This window comes from Martes martes (assembly GCF_963455335.1).
Source record: "Martes martes genome assembly, chromosome: 15".
NCBI classification, from domain to species: Eukaryota; Metazoa; Chordata; class Mammalia; order Carnivora; family Mustelidae; genus Martes; species Martes martes.
Genome location: NC_137903.1, coordinates 55,490,257 through 55,514,668, shown reverse-complemented (window position 1 = coordinate 55,514,668; position 24,412 = coordinate 55,490,257). Strand labels below are relative to the sequence as shown.

Genomic DNA, 24,412 nt, shown 5'->3' with positions numbered 1-24,412 from the left:
CCCAGGAGGGCAAAGGCAATGTCTTATTCATCACTCTATCCCCACTCCCAAGCCCAGTGCCTGGATGTAGGAATAACCAGCACTAGAAATGAAAGCTTTGAGGCACAGAGAGTTTAAGACACTTGCCCAGGTTATCCGGAAAAGTGGCCAAGTTGGTATTCAAACTCAACTAGAACACGTACTCACTGAAGGTTTAATTGTTTAGTATATGATGAAAACCCACATTGGGACAAGCAGTATTTGGATTAGAAGAATTGCCTCCAGAGAAGGTCCACCACATACCATCCAAGCCGATATGAATGTGCTTAATGACTTACATAAGAATCAATGGTAGCATACATCACAAAAAATTAAGTGATTGCTTTTTCTTTTTTTTCCCCTCCAATTTTGTTTCCTATGGAAAGACATCTAGTAAAAGTGTTTTCACTAGTTAAATAGTGCTAGTATCTAGGGCAGTTCTAAGTTATAGCATACCATGAGAATTATAATAGCCAAGAGGTTACTCATTATTCTCTTTAAAACAATGAGTAAGACATTTGTGGCTTGCTTTTTAAGATAATTTCACTCATTTCCTGTACAACTTACCACTATCTACAACTAATTTTAATTTCCTTGGGGGCAGTTCTAACTTGTATCTAACAAAGAGCAAGGTTCAGAGCACTAGTCAGACATCTGCTGATTGAAGAAGCTATGAATGACTTCCAGTGACAATGCAGTAGAATTCAATAGAAGGAGAACCATAGCTTTGATAGTCCCCCAGACATTCAAGATGAGTGACTGGGGTTGTCTCAAGAAATCTCTTTTCTTTCTTAACAGTCACCCATGCTTCTTGGCTGTCTACAGCTGAAAGAGCCTTAGTTTTCTGTAAGAAAGCAGCCCAAAGCCTGCTTCTCAAAAGAAGCTGGGCTAGTTCCCTCCTAGAGGTCAGGTAAAGAAAATTGGATTAACCTTTATTCTTGGTTTCTTCTACTCTGTCATCGTGGGTTCATCAATGGATTTCTTTTAATTATTTATTACTTTTTAAAATGTATTCATAATATAACAAGTGTCTCTAAGTCTACCACCGAGGGGTGCCTGGGTGGCTAAGTCAGTTAAGTGTCTGACTTGGGCTTGGTTATGATCTTAGAGTCCTGGGATTGAGCCCTGTGTGGGGCTCAACGCTCAGTGGGGAGTCTGCTTATCCCTGTCCCTCTGCTCCTCTCCCCTACTCATGCATGCACGCATGCATGCTCTTTCAACCAAATGAATAAAATCTTAAAAAAAAAAATCCACCACCTAATCCAAGAATCAGTACACTGACCATCTCTCATTCGCTTTTATGCTCCTTCCTATTCCATCCCTTTTCACCCTTCATTATCCCCAATTTTGTGTTTATCATTTTGTTGGTTTTTTTAACTTAAAATTTTAATTTGGAGATATTTTAGATTTGCTTGCCATGAGATCTCATGTGCCCTTCACCAAGTTTCCCCCAGTGGTAAAATCTTAACAAAACTAAGGTACAGTATCACAACAGACACTAACATTGCTATAGTCAAGATGAAGAACATTTCCATCACCACAAAGATCATGAGTGTTGGCAATACTGGCTATAGTCACAACCACTGCTGTCTCCTACTTGGTCCACCTTGATCCTTGATCCCTGATCCCCATCCTTGATCCCTGGCAACCGCCGATCTGTTCTGCATTTCTATAATTTTGTCATTTCGAGAGTGTTGTATAAACGTACAATATGTACAATACATATTATACAATATATAATCTTTTGAGATTGACTTTTCTTTACTCAGCACAGTTTTCTGGAGATTCATTCAAGTTGTTGCCTGTATCAATAGTTCATATTTGTTGTTGTTATTGGTGAGTAGTATTCTATGGTATGGATGTACCACAGATCATTTACTCATTCGCCCACTGAAGGGCATCTAAGTTGTTTCCAGTTCTTAGCTATTATGAATAAAGCTGCTATAAACATTTGTGTATAGGAATTTGTGTGAACATCGCCCTCATTTCTCTGGGAAAATGGCGAAGCATGCGATTGCTGGGTTATAGAGTAGTTGAATGTTTAGGTTTTCAGGAATCTGTCAAAGTGCTTTCCAGAGAGGCTGAATCATTTTAAATTCCCACCAGCAATGTATGAATGATATCAGTATGCTCTCCAGCATTTCATGTCGTTACTATTTTTTATTTTAGCCATTTTGGTAGGTGAGTAATAATAGTTCATTGTGGCTTAAATATGCATTTCCCTAATGGTGAATGATGTTGAATATTTTTTCATGTGTTTGCCATCTGTATATGCTCTTCAGGTAAAATGTCTTTTGTCTATTTTATAATTGGATTGTTGTTTGCTGTTTTGCGATTAAGTTGTGATTTTTTTTAAAAAGATTTTATTTATTTGTTTGTTGAGAGAGAGAGAGAGTACACACAAGCAGGCAGAGTGGCAGGCAGAGGCAGCAAGAGAAGCAGGCTCCCTGCCAAGCAATGAGCCGGATTTGGGACTCAATCCCAGGACCCTGGGATCATGACCTGAGCTGAAGGCAGCGGCTTAACCAACTGAGCCACCCAGGCGTCCCAAGTTGTGATTTTTATATATTCTAGACACTAGTCCCTAGTCAGATGTATGGTTTGCAGATACTTCCCCCTCCTTCGTAATTTGTGTTTTCATCCTTTGAACGGAGTCTTTTGCAGAATAAAATTTTAAATTTTGCTGAAGTCTAGCTTACCAATTTTTCTATTGACCGACCATGTTTTTTAGCAAGTCTAAGTCTAAGAACTCTTTGGCTAGCCCTAGATCCTAAAGATTTTCTCTTACTCTTTTTCTAAATGTTTCATAGTTTTTGCATTGCAATTTATATCTAAGCATGTGATCCCTGTTAATGTCTCTATAAGGTATGAGTCTTAGGGTCTTTTTTTTTTTTTTTTTTTTTTTTTTTTTTTTTTTTTTAGTGTATGGATATCTAACTGCTCCATTTATTGAAAAGATTGTCTTTTCTCCACTGAATTGCTTTTGCATTATTGTCAAAAATCAACTGAGCAGGAGCACCTGGGTGGCTCAGTCTTTGAGAATCTGCCTTTGGTTCAGGTCATGATCCCAGGGTCCTGCAATCAAACTCCCCAGGATCCCAGGTTCCTGGGATCCTTTCCTCTCCCACTCCCCCTGCTTCTGTTCCCTCTCTGGCTGTGTGTCTCTCTGTCAAATAAATAAATAAAATCCTTTTTGAAAAAATCAACTGAGCACATTTGTGCTCAGTTTTGCATTATTGTCAAAAATCAAATGAGCGTTTTTGTGTGGGTCTATTTCTGATTCTTTATTCTGTTCTGTTTACATATGTGTCTCTCTGCCAACACCACATGGTTTTGATTACTATACCTATAAAATGTCTTAAAATGTGATAGACTGATTCCTGCTAGTTTCTTCCTCTTTTTCAAGATTGTTTCAGCTATTCTAGTTTCTTTGTCTTTTCATACAAATTTTAGGATACTATTGTGTATCTCTACAAAATCTGGAATTTTTATAGGAATTGCATTAAGCTTTTGGAGAAAATTGGCATCTTTACTAGGTTGAGTCTTCCAATCCGTGAGCATAGTATGTCTCTCCATTTATTTAGATTTTTTACATCTTTCATTAGCAGTTTGTAGCTTTTCGCATAGAAGTCCTATATGTGTTTTGTTAGATTGACACCTCAATATTTCTCTTTTTTTAGTTGTTATAAATGGTGCTGTAATTTAAAATTTGATGTCCATGTGTTCATTTGATTTTTGTAGGTTCATCTTGTGTCCTGTGAACTTGTTGAACTCACCTATTAGTTTTAGGAATTTTTTGTAGATTCCTTGGGATTTTCTATGTAAACAAACATGTCATCTGAAAATATGGACCGTTTCATTTCTTCCTTTATGATCTGTATACTTTTTATTTTATTTTATTTTCTTGCCTACTGCACTGACTAGAATATTCAGCACTGTGTTGAATAAGAGCAAACTTTATTACCTTGTTCCAGATCTTATAGGGGAATGCATTCAGTCTTTCACCATTAGTATAATGTTAGCTGTAGTGGGTTTTTGGGGGGGGGTGTTGTTTCATTTTGTTTTGTTTTGTTTTGTTTTGTTAGATGCTCTTTATCAAATTGAGGAAGTTCCCCTTTATTCCTATTTGTCTGGGAGTTTTTATCACGAATCATTATTGAATGTTGTCAAATAGTTTTTCCACATCAATTGATCTGTGTGATTTTTCTCTTTTAGTCTGTGAAGTGGATTATATTGATTGATTTTCAAATATTGGAACTGCCTTGTATCATTGGAATCAACTCTATTTGGTCATGGTGTGTATAATTCTTTTTATATATTGATAAACCCTATTTGCTAATAATTTGTTAAGTTATTTTTTTCTATATTCATGAAGTACTGACTTTGTCTGATTTTGGTATCAGGATAATACCAGTTTCACAAATGAAATGGGAAATGTCCCCTCTTCTATTTTCTGGAAGAGATTGTATAAAACTTGTATTAATTCTACTTTAAATGTTTAGAATTCTCCAGTGAAACCATTAGGATCTGGAGATTTCTTTGTGGAGGGCTTTAAAAGTACAGTTAATTCCTTTAGGAGTTATAAGGCTTTTAAAACTGTCTGTTTCATATTGGGTGAGTTCATGTTTTTCCAGGAATTGGTCCATTTCATCTCAGTTGTCAAGTCTATGTGTGTATAATTGCTCATGGTATTCCTTTATTATTCTTTTGATGTCTGGAGGATCTTTAGTGATACTTGCTGTTTCATTCCTGATATTGGTCATCTGTGTCTTCTCTCTTTTTTTCTCTGTCAGTCTTGCTAGATGTTACTCAATTTTGTTGATCTTCAAAAAATCTGCTCTTTGTTTCAGTGGTTTTCTCTATTATTTTCTGTTTTTCATTTCATAGATTTTTATTATTTCCTTCTTTCTGCTTGCTTTTGGCTTATCTTTCTCCTTTTTTCTAGGTTCATAATGTGAAAGCTTGAGAGATTTCATGCTATAGATTTCCCTCAGAGCACTGCATTAGCTGTGTCCTGCAAATTTTAATATATTCTATTTTCATTTTCATTTGTTTCAGGTATCTTTTTTAACTTCCCTTCAAATGTCCTGTTTGACCCATTGGTTGTTTAGAAGAGTGTTTGGTACAACTATTTGAGGACATTTTGTGTCCAGTTGTTTCCAGTTCTTAGCTATTATGAGTAAAGCTGCTATAAACATTTGTGTATAGGAATTTGTTATAGGAATCTGTTATTGAGTTTTGCTTGATTCCATGTGGTCAAAAATGCATTCTGTATGATTCTACTTCATTTTTAATTTGTTGAAGTTGGTTTCATGGCCCATCTTGCTATAGGTTTCATGAGCACTAACAATGAAGTGTTTCTGCTGTTTTGAGCTGGGGTGTTCCACAAATATCTATTTGATTTGTGTTGGCCGATGGTGTTGTTGAGTTCTTCTATACCCTTGTTGATTTTTGTCTAATTGTTCTATTAGTCGTTGTCAGATGTCTTAAATTTTGCCTGTGTAGTAGGTGGAAAATGTTATTTTGTGGTCTCGACTTGCATTTCCCTGAGTTCTAGTAAAATCGAGGGTCAGATTACTTTCCTTCTGCTCTAATTGCAGCTTTTAAACATGTTGTTGAGACTTTACCTTTTTTAAAAAGATTTTATTTATTTGAGAGAGAGAGAGAGAGCACAAGCCAGGGGAAGGGGCAGGGGGAGAGGGAGAAGTGGACTCCCCACTGAGCAGGGAGCCTGATGCAGGGGCTCGATCCCAGGACCCTAAGGCCCTAAGATCCCAGGACCTGAGCCAAAGGCAGACAGTTAACCAACCGAGCCATCCAGGCACTCTTTAAGGAGAAGCAGACTCCCCACTGAGCAGGGAGCCCACCTTGGGGCTTGATCCCAGGACCCTGAGATCATGACCTGAGCCCAAAGCAGATGCTTAACCGACTGAGCCACCCAGGCTCCCCAAGACTTTCCTTACAAATTATTCAAACTTTTTTTTCCTCTTATTTCTGTTTTTTGTTCTTGTTTTTGTTCTCACATGTGTAGTGACCCTGGTGATGCATCTGAAGAGAGAAATAAGGAATATGCCTCTGGATAATCTCCATCTGGCATAGTGCCATAGCAATTAGACACATACTTGGGCCAAAGCCTTCAGTGACTCTCTGTTTTCTAAAAAATACAGTCCTATTGCTTCTCGGCATTTTAGCTAAGATCAAGTGTAAAAAATACAGACCTACACCTTAGCCTGGCGTTTAAAGCCCACGTGATGTACTTCTGATTTAACTAACCCAGCTATGTCAATGCCTCTCTGTTCTCTAATAAGTTGGCTCTTGCCATTCCCTTTTCCAAGAATGTCCTTGGTCAATCAAAATCCTACCTATGCTCTAAATGTTGCTCAAATGCTCGCTCTATGGAGACTTTCTTGATCATTCCAGCTGGAAGTGATTGCCCTTTCCGCTGTCCTATAACATCTGTCCTATGATGGTGCACAGCTCAGGATCATAATGCACACACCTGGTAAACCACTGAGTGGCTTCATGTCAGTGATTCAGACCAGGACTGTGCAGTTGTTACTTTACATCTGTTTCTTGGCTTGCAGACAAAGTGCCTCTCCTTTAGTAATATTCTAGCTCCCATGGTGAGCATTGTTAAAATTCTATCTCAAATGACCAGATTCGCTGAAAGTAGTATATTAGGCAAGCCAACAATTTGTTGAGAAGAACAGATTAGAAGACTAAATAATTTAGAATACTGATAAACTCATGCTCTGAAATTATTTCTCTATACATGTCAGTTGAATGTGAGACATGGACTAGCAAAACAACTGAAAAATATATTTTTAAAAATCTGAGTTTGCCTTAGGGACAACACTTCACTGAGTTTTGAACTTTTGTTTCTTTAAGCCAGGTGATAGTTTCAGTAGACTAGTAGACTGTATAATATAACAGGACTTAAAAAAAAGCAAGTCTAGATAATACCCTATGTTATTTTTAAAGTAAGAAATTCCAGGAAAGGTTCATACAACTTATCTACATAAAAGTAGCTATGAAATTTCATATCTCACATTTTCATACACCTGGTAATTCCAGTCTTTATTAAAAATCAAGCTATTGTTTTTTTTAAGTCACAGAAGACTAGAAAAAATTTTGGGGGGAATTCTTACCTTAAGAATGAAACTCCGTTATTGTAGAGAATTAGAAAATAACAATGGTAATAGTTATTATTAATAATTAATAAACTATTAGGTATTTAATTAATAAATAATTAAGTATTGTAACGAACCATAATCCCTTTACTCAGCAATGACTATTGATAACATAGGACTTTGAAAAAGTTGTTCTAGATCTTTCAGGTTTGTGTTTAGACAAGACTGTTACTGATGGATTTTTTTTTAAAATATTTTATTTATTTATTTGACAGAGAGAGATCACAAGTAGGCAGAAAGGCAGGCAGAGAGAGAGGGGGAAGCAGGCTCCCCGCTGAGCAGAGAGCCTGTTGCGGGGCTCGATCCCAGGACCCTGAGATCATGACCTGGGCCGAAGGCAGAGTCTTAACCCACTGAGCCACCCAGGCGCCCCGGATTTTTTTTTTTTTTTCAGTGAAGAGTCTATACCTATCCTTGGTATTCCAGGACGCAATAACACTGATGGTTGGCAGTGAGTGCTTCATGTTTATTTTCAGTTCCACATGCTGTTCTGCAGACCCATTTCCTCTTGTTCTCTCCCTAGCAGAGGCAGAGAAGTGTTGACCTCTCTCTTCCGCCTCAGAATTTTCCACCGAACGAAACCACTGCACCTTCAACCTGCTTTTCTCCGGGATGAATCAGTCATCTCTCTCCTTGACCTTTGAGTCTCATTTTCCAATTATTTTTATCCCTTTGAAGTATCCTCAGAACCTTCTAAGGGCTGAGAGCAAGGCATATTTTTCCCAACAACTAATTGACTTGGCTATTTCATGTTCTCTTTCCTGAGAGCAGGGGGACTGGACAGATGATTGTGGAGGCTCACTTTCACTTGTGACTTCACTCATCTTTTTATGGTGCCTGAAATGAGGATTCTACATGGGGCGAACCTTTAGTAAGCCTTCCTGGCCGTCTGACTTGAGAGTGTGGTTCCGAATAAGAGCCACAAATGGTAAAGGCAGTTCCAGGAATTTGCTGGTTACTCAGCAGTGTTGGATCAAGCTGGGAAGACAATGCATGCTTCCTGCCCACTTCCCAGGCACTTCTGCCCACATTCATTGTGAAATGGATGGTCACAAAGAATGATCTGAGGAACCCCACGTTGCCCCTCACCAGGTGCTCCCTGGCAGGGAACGTGCCTTGTGGATTATGTTCTTCAAAGAAGCTCATGCTTCACGGGGGCGGCTTTACTCAACATGGAATAGAGCTCTGGGTAGTCGAGGCTCACCCGGTTGCCTCCTTCTGGTTTCATTTTTTCTTTTCAAGGAAGCCATTTTTAAACATAGCGTTACTGAGGCCATCCATTGCTGCCCTGAGCGATAGCCATGTTCATCCTGTGCCTCGAGTTGAACCCTTCCAGAAGTGAACGGGAAGACCAAGGGAGTGGGAGTCCAAGCAGTGGAGTGAGAGTGCCAAAGCGATAGTCTCCTACAGTCTGCCTCAATAAATGTTCACCTTTGCAAAAGCTTTCCAAACACTGGAAAGCTTTTATAGAAAGTGCCCGTGAGTGTCAACTCCCAAATTGGCCCCCCTTTCTTCGCAGTTATTCACCAACCCCTTCATCCATCCTACTCTTGTGCTTTGGATATTTTCTTTTAGATCATACTACTTGCCCAGAATATCACCAATCAACTTCTATCTTCTCCCATCACTCGAAGGGTTTCTGAAACCACTTCTTCCAGGAAGTCTTCCCTGACTCACTAGAACAATGAAACCTCCTGGCCTCCCTCCCGACTCACCACTCTCCTCAAAGAACTTCCCCTTTGTTTCCACAGAACATAAATGCTGCAACTTATTTCTTAGTTTAATGTGTATTTTGAATAGATTCTCAGGAAGGATGCCTTCCTGAGGCATCATAATAGGTGATGACTTCCAAGAAGGAGGATGGTATCTAACGGAGGTATAATGACCCCACACGTAAGAGCAGCAAACAAGCATTGCTATAGGTATGATTTTGCAGATAGCTGCTCAGACTTTGCCTTTGGAAACTGAACTTCTACATAGTAAAACAGAATAAAGAACAAAAACACTGATCATTCCTGAAAATTGGAGGGGAGTATATGATCTCCCAAAGTGGCTTCAAGATACGTTGATAGATTAAATGCTTCCAAGTTTAACAATCAAGTGGACTCATGGTAGCAACAGGTCTTAAAAAACAAACAAACTAGCCCATACCAAATTCTCGGATAAGAGTTGACACATCCGTCTTCCTTAAAAATAAGCTATCAACTTAGTGCAAACCCAACAATTACCAACAGGATTTTTTTGTCCTCTGATGCTAAAGTTCACGTGGGGAAATAAGCAAAAGTAGCCAGGAACTTTCTGGAAAAATAATGATAACAAGTGGAGGAGGAAGAGTCTTAAGAGAAAATAAATATATCATAAAACTATAAAAATTAAAGCAATTTAGTATGGGTGTTTGAATAGAACAGAATAGAAACAGACCCCAGATAGATGATTAGGTTTTATTAAATGGAAAATGTGGCATCTCAAATCAGTGGTTACTATCAAAAAGAGGTACTGTTGAATAAATGGGGTCAGGACAGGTAGTTAACCATCTGAAAGAAAATAAAGGAATTGGATCTCCCCTATTAACTACTATACTATTGAGTGGTAGGAGGAAAAAAAAAAACCACTAGCATTAGTCCAACTCTGAAAATCTAGTTCAATCCAATTATTGAAACAGTTTTTAGGAAGTGACTGGCTCTCCTGGATGACTTAATATCTTTCAGATTTCTTTGTTCCTCATCAAGATTGCATATGGAGGGGCGCCAGGGTGACTCAGTGGGTTAGAGCCTCTGCCTTCGGCTCAGGTCATGATCCCAGGGTCCTGGGATTGAGCCCCGCATCGGGCTCTCTGCTCGGCGGGAAGCCTGCTTCCCTCTCTCTCTCTGCCTGCCTCTCTGCCTACTTGTGATCTCTGTCTGTCAAATAAATAAATAAAATATTTAAAAAGAAAAAAAGATTGCATATGGATGTGGGGGGAAGAAGGGTCTCCAGAGCCATCCGGGCAGATCCTTGTACCTTCTTTGGCCCCCCTGGTTTCCGTGGTGATGCACCTGCCACCTGGTGTCTGGGCACATCTGACATTGTGGTCTAGACGATCTGGTCGAGGCTTGTGGCCCTCCCTGCCCACGTAGCTCACCTCAGCTCCCACTGGCCACAAGGATGGCTGCGACTCCCTTTTAATGTCCAGACCAATGTAGGGTGATTCAGTCATTCTTCCCAGTGTCCCTCTGATGGGCCGCCAGCCACCTCCACGGGCTCCTCCCACAGTCTTCCACCTGGCACGTGGGCATCTCCAAACACCTTCTGTGAAAGAACAGAGCTAAGACAGTCTCGGGGGCTGAATTGTGGAGCACCATCCCAGCACTGATTTTACCTTCCTGTCGGGTCATGGTTAGGTGGGGAGCTCAGGGACAGTGTGCTTCCAGGTCGTGTCCTCTCAGAGTCCCTTTATTCTCTTCTAGTCTGAGACCACTCCCCAGAGAGGGGACATGGGGCTCTGAGTCTACTGGCTTCATCCTTTTCATCTTCCCACAGTTCACGGGGGCCAGAGGGACAAGGGTCACCTTCCTCTCCTAGACTGTGCTTATAACTAGTTTACCAGACCGGGCTCTTAATGTGTGACAAGGAGGTTAATGGAATTGAGAAAATCCTCTTCTCTATAAGCAAAATAGAACTTTCAGGACTTGCTTTGATGCCCAGCTGGTTCACAGCACTTTCTTTCAAGCAGGACTCATGGCCCCCTCCTCACTTGAGGGGCAGTAAGTGTTAGTGTTTCGCCTTAGACGTGGAAGGCCAGGAGGGAACAAGGGTAAACTTAGGGAAACAAAATAAAGTCCGGTCAGTGTTTTCAAAACATTCTTATAACAGACAGTGCATAAATTTGGAAGACAGGGGCACCTGGGTGGCTCAGTGGGTTAAAGCCTCTGCCTTCAGTTCAGGTCATGATCCCAGGGTCCTGGGATCGAGCCCCACATCAGGCTGTCTGCTCTGCAGGGAGCCTGCTTCCTCCTCTCTCTGCCTGCCTCTCTGCCTACTTGTGATCTTTGTCGAGTAAATAAATAAAATCTTAAAAAAAAAAAAAATATATATATATATATATATATATATATATATATAAAAAATGTGGAAGACAGGGGCGCCTGGGTGGCTCAGTGGGTTAAAGCCTCTGCCTTCAGCTCAGGTCATGATCCCAGGGTCCTTGGATGGAGCCCAGCATCAGGCTCTCTGCTCAGCAGGGAGCCTGCTTCCTCCTCTCTCTCTCTGCCTGCCTCTCTGCCTACTTGTGATCTCTGTCTGTCAAATAAATAAATAAATAAATAATCTTTTAAAAAATAAATAAATAAGTTTGGAAGAAAGATACAATTTCAAGCAGCCATCAACTAAAATTCTTTTATAATTTAGGTAAATATCACAAACATGCTACCAAAGGGATAGGACAATGAATTAAATGTGTGGCACATAATTCCCAAAAACACTTGATGAGTCAGCTGTCTGGAAGTTCCTTTAAAACCTTATTAATTCTCAGTTTGCCAGCTGAATTTTCTTACAAGTGTAATTCTGAACAGACATGAGGGTTAGCTTCCCACAATGAAGCAATGGTGGGCTGTGAGGATTTAAATGATGACTTATACTGCCATTAGAAATTGACAGCAAAAAGACATACAGTGGTTCCCCCTTATCCTCAGAGGATATGTTCCAAGGCCCCCAGTGGATGCCTGAAACCATGGATAGTACTGTTTTTTTCTTGTTTTTAAAGATTTTATTTATTTGTCAGAGAGAGGAAGAGAGCGAGCACAGGCAGAGTGGCAGGCAGAGGCAGAGGGAGAAGCAGGCTCCCTGACGAGCAAGGAGCCTCATGCAGGGCTCAATCCCCAGGACGCTGGGATCATGACCTGAGCCAAAGGCAGCCGCTTAACCAACTGAGCCACCCGGGTGTCCCCACACTGTTTTTTTCTCTACATACATTCCTGTGATAAGGTTTAGTTTAAAAATTAGGCACAGTAATATTAGTAGTATTAATAACAAATAACTAAGAATAAAATAGAACAATTATAATGATATACTGTTAAAAAAGGTTATGTGAGGGGCGCCTCGGTGGCTTAGTCGTTAAGCATCTGCCTTCAGCTCAGGTCATGATCCCAGAGTCCTGGGATCGAGCCCCACATTGGGCTCCTGCTCAGCGGGGAGTCTGCTTCTCCCTCTGCCTGCTGCTCCCCCTGCTTGTGCTGTCTCTCTCTCTGTCAAGTAAATAAATAAAATCTTCAAAAATGAATAAATGAATAAAATAAATAAGTTATGTGAATGTGGTCTCTCTAAATATCTTACTGTACTTACCTTTCTTCTTGTGTTGATATGGAATGATAAAATGCTTATGTGATAAGATGAAGTGAGGTGAATAAGTCAGGGGTTGTGATGTAGCATTAGTCAACTGTTGACCTTCTGACAAGACATCAGGAGGAGGATCATCTGTTTTATCCAGTTGTCCATGGATAACTGAAATGGAGGAAAGCAAACCACGGATAAGGACGGGATGGGGGTGCGGGGTGGTGTACTATATTGAATCTCTGTAAGATGATCAACTGCCTTAAACCACTTTGGGCAATTTCTTAGATTCTGCTATTATCTGGCGATGTTAGCTATTCATTAACTCCTGGAAAACTGAGAAATGTTTGCTGTTAGCGTATGTTATCATAAGTCATGAATGAGGAGGAGAGGAGGGGGAGGAGAAGAAGAGGGAGGAGGAGGGGGGAGGAGGAGGGGGGAGAAGGAGTGGGAGCAGGGGGGAGAAGGAGGGGGAGATGGGGGGAGGAGGGGGGAGAAGGGGAGGGGGAGGAGGGGGAGAAGGGGAGGGGAAAGAGGGGGAGGAGGAGGGGAGAAGGAGAGGGAGGGGGAGGAGGGGGAAAAGGGGAGGGGGAGGAGGGGGGAGAAGGAGGGGGAGGAGGGGTCCAGCAAGGGGGCTATCGTGTAAGGGCACCGGTATCTGAGACCCAGGGCAAGGGGACTTGGCTGTGGACCACGGGAGAGACACAGGCAGGGCTTGGAGTCACAGAGCCTCGCCCCGCTGTGATAGTGGGCAGATCCTCGGGACAGGGGCTGAGTGTGCGCTCTCTGTGACTTCTCTCTGCATCCTGAGAATGGAGATAATCGCCTCTACCTCATAGATTGTCCTGAGATTTCCTGAGATGATACATGTGAACCTTTTAGCATGTTCCTGACACATAGGAAGCACTCCGCCCGCGGTAACTACTAGTACTTTATTACTATTAGCTTCGGTAAATCAGTTTATAAGACTATATCTAAACATTCACAGGAAAGTATTTTTGTATACTTCTGGACATATAGTGGACTCTTCACATGTTTGTTTTTAAAATATGCTCCTTTCCAAGTTCTACAATTCACTCTATTTATGAACGGCTTTCGACCGATTTGGGGGAATGGTTACAGTGGTGGCTTCACTGAATCTCTTCCTTTTCTTTGGGTAATCCGTATCTTCATCTCCCAAGAGTAGAATATATTGTGACTTCACGTTGCTGGAACAAATCTGACATTGCGGGTTTGTTTAAACAATTTTTTTCAGCGGCGCCTGGGTGGCTCAGTGGGTTAAGCCTCTGCCTTCGGCTCAGGTCATGATCTCAGGGTCCTGGGATCGAGTCCGGCATCGGGCTCTCTGCTCAGCGGGGAGCCTGCTTCCCCCTCTCCCTCTGCCTGCTTTTGATCTCTCTCTCTCCCTCTCTCTCTCTCTGTCAAATAAATAAATCAATCTTAAAAAAATTTTTTTCAAATCAGATTTCTAGGGAGATATGAAAGAGAAAAGGAATTTGCTAGGGAAAAACATGGTTTCTCAGCATCCTAAGGCACTGATCCAATGTGTTAAGTAGTGAGGGAAACCACAGAAACCATCACCCAGAAAAGCGAATGCAGTGCTTACTTATATTCTTGAACTTTTCTTCCTTTTGAGTGTAAAGGACAAATGAAATGAGGATTCATTTTAGTAAGAAGTATATCTAGAGAAGCAATCATTTGCCAAATCTGATAATTTCCTTTAAAAGAAAAATTCTTGGTTGGGCTTCTAACAAAGGGAAATTGCAGTATCAAAATTTGCTAGTAAGGTCTAGGAATTCCGTAGTACCCTGTCGTGGCTGCTGAAGCCAGACAAACCAACTTTTTGCAGCTAATTCCTCAGAAGTCTCAGAAACCTGTGGGTTTCAGTCTCCTCTTCCTTCTGGAACCTCGGCAGCAGTAAGGTGTGTGTCCCTCCAGCCGCCGCTGCTCCTCTTTCCCTCTGGTCCCCCTCGACCAGCCTGGTGGATTCTCCAGTGGCCAACGGTAGACGGCTTGTGCGCGGGGTCTGTTCCTTGGCTCACGTGTGCATAGCCATAGGCACCTTAGCACCCTGTTTGGATTCCTTGAGTATTTGTGGAATAAAAGAAGGCATGTAAGAAAAATGACTTTATTTCATTTTTTAAAGATTATTTATCGACAGAGAGAGAGAGAGTGAGAGAGGGAACATAAGCAGGGAGAGTGGAAGAGGGAGAAGCAGGCTCCCGGCTGAGCAGGGAGCCCTACGTGGGGCTCAGTCCCACGGCCCTGGGATCTTGACCTGAGCCGAAGGCAGCCACTTAGCCCACTGAGCCACCTGGACATCCCTGAAAAATGATTTTAAAATATAGTATGTCACGTGAGTGGGAAAGACCAGGAGGCTCCGAGGCTGGGGTTTTGGGACCTGGAGCAGAGGGGGACAAGTTACCCAAATGATATCATGCAGCGACTGCCACCCCCTACACCCTCCCGGGATCAGAGAGGGCAGATGTGATATACACAGAATATGACAAATCAGCGAAAGTTCATACCCACACTAATTCGAACCTTTTTTCCCACCAAAATCTTTTTTTTTTTTTTTTTTTTAAATCAGGGAGGGAAATGAAGCCAGATACGCCGGTCAAATCATCCCTCTTCTCCTTTTTCTACCTTCTCTTCCAGTGGAGATACCCTGCCCAGCTGTAAGATGACTCAAAAGAAAAGGAGGCTCAAAGGCAGGAACAAGGGAAAAAGCCACCAAACCAATGGCATAGGAGAGGGCAGGGGAGGGAGGCCTAAGGGGTGGCTGTTGGGGGGGGGGGTGATGCCCGCAGCAAGGGCCCTGAGGGGGAGAGCAACCTTGAGCTGCTTCCTGGGGAAACCAAACCTCAGAGGAGTTTGAAGAAACAAACAAACAAACAAAATGAAATGCTCTTTCACTACTCAGGGACTGGCGAAGAGGGGCACGGAGGGGATTCCCATCCTGGTAACTCCAGAGGCAGGAGTGGACAGAGTTCCAGTGCCGCCAGCGGCAGGAGTGGGCGGCAGAGCCACGCGTGTGGGCAGCAAGGGAGGCCTTGAAGTCTCTGACTAGGTCTGAACCCAGAGGCATGGGAGCCATTCTCTGACTGAGGCTGATCAAGGTGAAAATAGACTGCCTGATCCTTCACAGGCAGGGGCATCCGCCGGAGCAGGGGACCCCAAGGGGCCAAGTGTTCTCATCTGGCTCTGCCAGGCCCCACAGAGTCAAAGGAATGCAACCCGAGGGGAAGTGGGCCAGAGGGAAAACAGATCTGTGGGCACCGTGGAGTCAGTTTGAGAGTGTGAATGCCATCCTCCGCTCTGACATCCTCCGCGATATGGGGAGCAGACTTCAGCTTCAGTAGCCGAGAGCCCCTAGAGTTCTAATTCAGGCAGGTTCCCCAGGATTTGCCCCGGAGTCCTTTAGATCCCAACCCCTCTCATGTTCCCACCCCCTACTTCCTGCAGTACAAAGCCCATCTTCTAAACTCAATTAATAATGAACACGAATGCCAAGTCATTCATGTCAGATTGTGAGCTAGAGGAAACTGACAAGTCAGAAATTTGCAATGTGAAATCATTCATCCATTGAACTGATATTAGTGAATAGCCCACAGGGTAGAAGCAATGACTATGGAGAGACATTGAGCCCGAAAGTTTCAAATGAATATAACATTAGTTTCCCCCAAATCCTTTCATAAAATCACTGCAACCTCTTCAGTGGTTCTCCAGAAAGACACTTTTTCATCATTTTTATACACAGAGGCTGCATAATGGAATCCTATTTGCAAAGCAATAGTTTAGGGAGGAAAAAAAAACAAGCCTGTAAAGAAACCAAAACTAAACTCTCAGCTAAAAACAAAGTCTGCAAGTCTTATCTGAAATATACGGAGAGAATGGAACTGAAACCCTGCAAAAGCCTCCGGGGGATTTGTTTCTCAATTCTCAGTGATAGGAATAATGAAAGATAGAATGGAAGATTACTCATATTCACTTGCATATGCGTGAGTTTTAAAATCACTTAAAAATGTAATTTTATGCAAGTATTACACACACATAAAAGAATCAAATCCATAAGGCTTATAACAAAAAAATCTCAGTTCGTCAGCCTGCTTCAGCCACCTCGGTTCATTCACTTTCCAGTCTCTTAGCAGTTTGTTTGCTTTTCCTGGTATTTGCTTGAATAATATCCACCTTGTGGTGTCTTTTGGGTCAGCTGTTTCAGGGATTATGCACTGACTTTTACTTGTGGTGAAGATTTTACTCCCCAGCATTCCCACTTTATGGCTGATGCTCAGATGGTCACACAGTCACGACCGCATGAGTTGTTTCAGTATTACAAAATGAACTTCTGCATTGGTTGGTCCAGAAGCTCCCTCCGTGCCCGATCCCTGTCCCCCAGGCTGCTCCCCGCTCCTGTCCTGGGACACCGTGCACTTCCCCAGAGCCCAGCAGTTAAGGGGGGACCCTGAACCCAGCTCTAGTGCTTTCACCACTACTCGCCCCGACTGCCCAGTGCCCTCCCTGTGCTGATTACTTCCCAACCCTCTTACCCTCCCCACAGAACTGGTCCAGTTTTTTATTGAATTCAGTTTAGAGTGTTCCTTGTTATATCTGTGTGAACACTGGTCACTGTGAAGCTGATTTGTAACTGTGAGTACATTTCCTGTACGGTTTTCTGCTTATACTATAGCGAATAGTTGTCTGATTTCTTATTTGGTTCGTTGTTCTGGACACCTAAATACCACAAATATCTCCTTTACACGGTTCCCCAGGTGGTTAAAACGATCACTCCTTTTGTCAGTTCTGTTTCCTCCTCCTGAAAATACCTCTTTTCTAGTCCTTCCTATTCTTGTTGCAGCCTGGTCTGACTGGATGGACTTTTCTCCAGATTTGCTGACTAGTGTCCCGTGGACTCGAGTTTGCTGCTCTCCATCTTGTAGCTTCTCTTTGCTAGACCCCATGGCTGCTGCTTTTTTGTTTACCCTTTGTAGTGGAGCACATCCACTAGTAGTGTCCCAAACAGCGTGCTTTGGGGGTAAAATGTATATATTTTAAAGGATGTATTTATTTAAATTTTACATGTCTGAGAATGGCTTTAGGTTAAACTCTCACTTGACTGTCAAGTTAGGTTAAACTCTCACTTGGCCGGGTGTAGATTTCTAGGTTGCAACTCATTTATACTGAATGTTTATTAGGATGTTTCTAGGTTTATTGCTCCAGAGAGTTCTAGATTAAAAGTTACTGTTTAGGGGCACCTGGGTGGCTCAGTTGGTTAAGCATCTGCCTTCAGCTCAGGTTATGATCCCAGAGTTCTGGGATTGAGCCCCCGTCAGGCTTCCTGCTCAGGGGGATAAATGCTTCTCCCTCTGCCCCTCCCCTGCTCATGTTCTGTCTCTTGCTCTCTCCCAAGTATATAAATAAAATCTTAAAAAAAAAAAAAATTACTGTTTGGTAGTTTGATGCCATGCGGATTCCTCTTCCTTTATGATCTTTCTCCCCTAGTGGAAGCTTTTAGGAACTTCTCTTTAATACAGCGATGTGCCTTGGTGGGGGCGATTTTGTTTTTTTGTTTCTTATCTTCATTTCTTGTGCTGAATACTCAGTGTGCTTTTTCCTCCCGGAGTTTTGGAGTCCATGTGGAGTCTTGGTATCTGGGAATGTTTCTTGTATTATTTCTATTTCTTTACTCTTGTTAAATTGAGATACACTTCACATCCCAGGTAGTTCACCCAGGTAAAGTGTACCAACCAGGGGCGCCTGGGTGGCTCAGTGGGTTAAGCGTCTGCCTTCAGCTCAAGTCAGGATCCCAGGGTCCTGGGATCGAGCCCTGAATCAGGTTGTCTGCTCAGCAGGGAGCCTGCTTTCCCCTCCCCCCTGCTTACTTGTGATCCCTGTCTCAAATAAAAATCTTTAAGAAATAAAAAATAAAGTGTACCAACCAATATTCACCTATCAACAATCATTCCTATCAATTTTAGAGCATGGTCATCACCCCCAAGGGAAACCCTATACCTATTAGCAGTCACTCCCCATTCCTCCTACCCTCCCCTGTCCTCCAACCCTGGGCAACCACTAATCTATTTTCTGTTTCTATAGATTTGCCAACTCTGGAGATTTCATATAAATTGAATCATGCAAAAGTGTTTTGTGAGTGATTTGTAACTTAGCACGCTTTCAAGTTTCATCCACGTTGTAATATGTACTGTACTTACTGCCAAATAATATTCCATCAATTGAACATACCATATTTTATTTTTCTATTTATCAGCTGATAGACATTTGAGTTGCTGTTGCAAACATTCACGTACAAATTATTGTGGAGACGTGTCTTCAGTTCTTTTAGGTTTAGACCTTGGAGTTGAATTCCTGGGTCACATGGTAATTGCATTGCTTGATGATTTTGCTCCTTGGTTCTTTTCTGTACCTTCTGGCAGATCCCGGGCCCTCTGAATTTATTCTCTTTATTCTTATCTTTTCTAAATGGCCATCTGTTAGTCTTCTTGTTTTGCTTTTGGGAAAATTTCGTTTATCTTCCAGCCTTCCTACTCAATTTCTTTCAACTTTTACACCTATAATTTTCAAGAACTCTTTCTTGTTTCTTAATTTAATATTCAGGTATTTAATTTAATATTCAGATATTTAAGAAATGGAATATCTTCTGTTATCTCTGGGAGGACAGTGATTATTCTGAAACTTTGTTTTATATGTATCTCTAGGTTTTTTCTTTGGTTTTAGTGTACTTGTTTTCATTCACTCCGTTAACCAATATGCACTAAGAAACTATATGCCAGGCACTTTTCTAGGTGTTTGGAATACATCAGAACAAAGATTCTTTCCTTTGTGGAACTCACAGTCTTTGGTCTCTGCATTTAAAGGCCTCCCTCAAGGGGCACCTGGGTGGCTCAGTCAGTCAAGTGTCTGACTCTTGGTTTCAGTTCAGGTCACGATCCGTGTCATGATCTCAGGGTTGTGAGATCGAGCTCCATGGTGGGCTCTGTACTCAGTGGGGGGTCTGCTTGAGAGTCTCTCCCTCCCCCTCTGGCCCTATCCCCACTTGCACATGCTCTTTCTCTAAAAAAATAAATCTTTAATAAATAAATAAATGCCTCCCTCAAATGTCTGATGAATCTTGATTTGGGTGTTTATTATTTTTTTAGATAAACTTACATATAATAAAATGCATAAATATGTAGCTAAACAGTTATACATATATATACAGCCATGTGAGCAACAATGTGAGCAACGGATCAAATACAGAACCGTTCCTTTACCCAAAAAACTTCCTAGTGACCATTCCCAGTTAATATCTCCCCTCTCCCCACGGGTAATCACCAGATTGGTTTTGCCTATTCTGACTTCAGACACACTATGCACTCTTTTGTGTCTGGCTTCTTTTATTCAACATAACATCTTTGAGATTCATCCATGCTCTATCAGTAATTCATTTTTTAAAAATTCTTGTGTTTCATTATATGTATATGCCACAACTCATTTTCTTCATTCTACTACTGATGGATATGTGGGTAGCTTCCAGTTTTTTTTTATGACGTCCACTTATTTTTTAGAATGAAACACAAAATGTTTCTGGAAGCTCTGTGTACCTGAAACTTAGACACTGAATGACGGCCGTGTAGGGTGGTCGGACTGGCCAGCTGCATATGTGGTTTGGGGTCTTTAAATATCCCACTGTTGTAGCTCTTTTCTCTCAGGTTGTTCGGTTTCTCTCAAGGATCATCTAAGATGTGTGAGCCAAACGACCAGTCTTCTGGAACTTCAAATCTTGTCATTCCAATGGAGAATTTTATTCTGAGCACTTGTTTGTTCTGAGCTTCACCTTGACTCTCCAGGGACCCTTTAGTTCAATTTTTTCCAGAAAACACGCTCCTCTGGCAAGGGCAGTTACTGACGGTGAATGCAGGGGCGGCGGACACAACCTCATGTATAGGCTCCTCCATCTCAGCTCAGCCTTTTGCAGTGTCCTCCATTCTTCAGCTCGCCAGAGATCCTGGGGGCAAACAGGCAGATTTCTCTTACCAATGTCTCTCTTTGCAGACACTTCTTCTGATCTGCTAATTGATTACTGTTTCCTCCATACACATTCTTTCTTCCTATGTTACGGTCTAGGCAACATACCTCCTGGTTTCCTCATCAGGTTGACTGCATATTTCTCTCGTTCTTGCTATTTGGGGGGAAATGCTACACAAGAAGAAAAAGGGATTCATTGCCAATTCTAAAAAGTACAAAGTTCTTAAGAGCTAACCCTGCCTCTTTTCAAGTTCACCTATAGCAAGTCTTTTTAGGCAAGATACATATAGCCGTACCTGATGGTCCTCGGTACATTATGCTCTCTCCCAACCACCTGCCTTGGAGAAATTCGCTTCACACTGCCAGCAATCTTCCTGATTTTTCACGTAAAATAATCGAAACTGCTGAAACGTCACCTCCTCCACAAAGGTTTTCCGAGCTTCTTCCCAAAGTTTGCCAATATACATCTATTTAGCATTAGCTGCTTTGCAGGATCATTGTTTACATGCTCATTGTCTCCATTAGAATATATGGGCTTCTTGAAGACAATGTTTAGCCAGTGTTTAGTGTTTTCATTTCTTTCATCAAGCCAAGCAGTAACAGTGCTTACAGAATGCTCACTATGTAAATTGTGTGCCAAGTACTAGCCTAAGGACTTTATATTATGAACACATTTACGTCACATAATAACCCTATGATATAGGTATTATCATCATCCCTATTAAATTAGCGGAAACAACAGCACGGAGAGGTTAAGTAACTCTAATATTCCATATTCCAATACTATTTAATATTAACTGATATTTCACTAATATTAACTAATAATAACTAATAGATGATCTGGGTCTGAGACTATGCTCTGAACCTGACTTTTGAACTGAGTAGGTGCCTAACATGTATTTGTTGAATGGATGACTGTGAAGGGAGAGAAGGAAAAACCATGGCCTTCAGCAGAACTCAAACAAATTCAGTCTTAGAGATAGCTATATTTTGAAGCAAACAAAAAGTCTGATTTTATTGACTTTGTTCTTCATGCAGCCCAAGCCTTAATGACCCAGAGAAGTTCTAGGGTATGATTTCTGTTGTCTACTGGTATGGACGGAATATTTGTGTCCCCTCAAAATCCCTAGTTGAAGCCCTCACCTCCAGTGTGGGCTCTATTTGGAGATGGGGACTCTAAGGAAATAACTAAGGGTAAATGAGGTCATATGGTTGGGGCCATGATCCAATAGTATTAACGCCCTTATAAAAAGAAGTACCAACACCGCTCCCCCCCACCACACATATACAAAGGAAGAGAAACCTCACCAGAAACTGAATTTGTTGGCATCTTGGTCATGGACTTTAAGCCTCCAGAAATAGAAGAGATTAAATTTGGTTTTGAAGCCATCCAGTCTAATGTGTTATAGCAACTCAATCAGACTAATGGTTTCCAATGGCTGAAGTTTAGAAAACCTATTTTCCTTCACTTCTGTCAGAAACTAGCTGCTTTAACAGCGTTCTCTCTCGCTTGGAACTGGATTTGACCTTCTTGTGCTGTGCTTTTTTGTTTTGTTTTTCTTGAAAGCAAATTTTAAGACTCCATCCAATCCAGTCTTCTTTTACCATAAGGAGGCCACCACTTGACTTTGTTTTCCTTCAACATCGCCTACAACTATAGACTTTCTTACTTTTCATTATCTTAGTTAGCTAATTCTTGGCTTATGCAGGAATCCAATTTCTCCTCCTAAAAATGTATACTTTGGGCACCTGGCTGGCTCAGTCAGAAAGGCATGTGACTCTTGATCTTGGGGTCATGAGTCCAAGCCCCAAGTTGGGTGTAGAGATTACTTAAAAAAAAATAAAAATAAAAAAAAGGTATACTTACCCAGTACTTTCACCGATATCAGCCAGGCTTATCCTAATTAATAATGCTAATATACTGTCCTGCCTGGTGGTATTTCATTTGGAACTCTGCTATAACTGTGGAGTGATACTCTGGGCTCTCTGAGGGATTTCAAGTTTCAGTTGTCTGGGAACTTTAAAATAAAACAAACTTTTTTTGTAATTTTACAAATTTCCAAACAGGTACAAGAGTAGAAGGATGGCTACATCACACAGATCCAACATTATTAAGATTTTTGCCACATTTACTTCATCTATTCCTTTTCTTTTTTTTCCTTGCCGACATATTTCAGGGCAAATCCAAGACATCGAGTCATTAAATTCTATGTCTCTCAATATGGATCTCAGTATGTCTCTTAAAAAAGGAAGACATTTTCTTATATAATCACAAAGCGATTCTCTAATCTAGGAGAATTTACAATAAGTGTTTTGTTTACAGGCTATTGAAATGAAACAACTCATACAGAATTTTATGCTATAGAAATATTATAAAATACTATAAAAACCATAGCACTGTATTATAATAACAATATTCTGTAGCTTCAAAACAATTTCAAAGGGAAATTTCATATGTTCTGAAAGGCAGGATGTTTACCTATCACTCAACTAAAGCTGAGTTCAAGATGTCTCCAACAACTAAAAAATACACAGTATCAAGATTTCAGTCTTTGTCCATTATTTTAATTAAAAACACACTGCAATTACAAATATACAGATCTGAAATTGCAACATTAAAATACAGAGTGCAATAAAGTGGCTTTGTAAATTTTCTTCACTGAGACCGACTTTGTCACATTTTTATGACTGTTAAGACATAATAAATGAGAATTACAGATTTCCCAACATCATGATTAAATTCCTCTGCAAACGAATGAAGTTATAGGCATCAAAGGAGAAAAGGAGAAAAGTTAGATGGCCCTGCCTACATTGTATTAATGTGTGGAAGAGACACAGTAAGAGCTATAAGAAGCTATAGCGAAATATTAGAGCTATAGGCGATATAGCTTTCTTTGCCTTCTACCAATAACATCCTTGATAATAAACAGCCGTAAATGTAAAATAGTTCAGCATGATTGCAACTATATTTGTTCCACAATGACAACTAGTTAATTTTTAATCCAATATATATTTTTGAACTGCAATCATGTACAAAGTTATAATAAAAAATTCTGAAGAGAAACCCTTAGTCCCAAGTCAAATAATGTTTAAAAGTTGAAAGGCCTATAGAAAATAAGTGTGGACAAGAAACATTGGCTACCTGCCAATTTTTATTTCTAAGGGAAAGTCTTACATAAATAAGTCATCTTTGTCTTACAAAACAAAAACAAAAAAATTCTAAAAACAATACCACAAATCCAAATTAGCCAAACTTGGAGTAACAAAGTCAAAGCCAGTCTCCTCATCTGCATATCAATGTGATAAATCCAACTGCATTGGGGAAACAAACAAACAAACAAACTTTATCTGCTCCTAGTTCCCAGACAGAACGGATGATTACTTTTAGCACTTAGAGACAACTGTGACACTGGCTCTTCTTAGAAGAAAGATGTATACTAGAAATCCAATAGAACGTGTTACTAGGGATAGTCCACAAAAGCTGTAAGGCAGCCAAGAGCCAATTACATTTAAGGACTGTAAAAGCCTGCACTCTTAATGCCCACTGATGGGCTTTGTGCCAATATTCAAAAAATAGACTTTTCACCTACCAGAGACGAAATGATGAGGAAATACAATTATTACATTATATCCTAGCATAGAGCTACTGTATTTGTATAAAGGAATCACTAGTTAAAGAGTTATTTGCCTTTTTTTTTTTAAGATTTTATCTATTTATTTGACAGACAGAGATCACAAGTAGAAAGAGAGGCAGGCAGAGAGAGAGGAGGAAGCAGGCTCCCCGCCGAGCAGAGAGCCCGACGCGGGGCTCGATCCCAGGACTCTGGGATCATGACCTGAGCCGAAGGCAGAGGCCCTAACCCACTGAGCCA

The 24,412-nt window shown here is 41.1% G+C and overlaps 1 protein-coding gene across 1 annotated transcript in view; it reads right to left on the bottom strand.

The window, feature by feature from the left end:
- Positions 1 to 24,412, bottom strand: part of LOC308356155 (kinetochore-associated protein NSL1 homolog) — a gene marked incomplete at its 3' end in the record, with an annotated part of 431,182 nt that overhangs the window by 104,905 nt on the left and 301,865 nt on the right. The gene's annotated exons all lie outside the window — the stretch shown is intronic.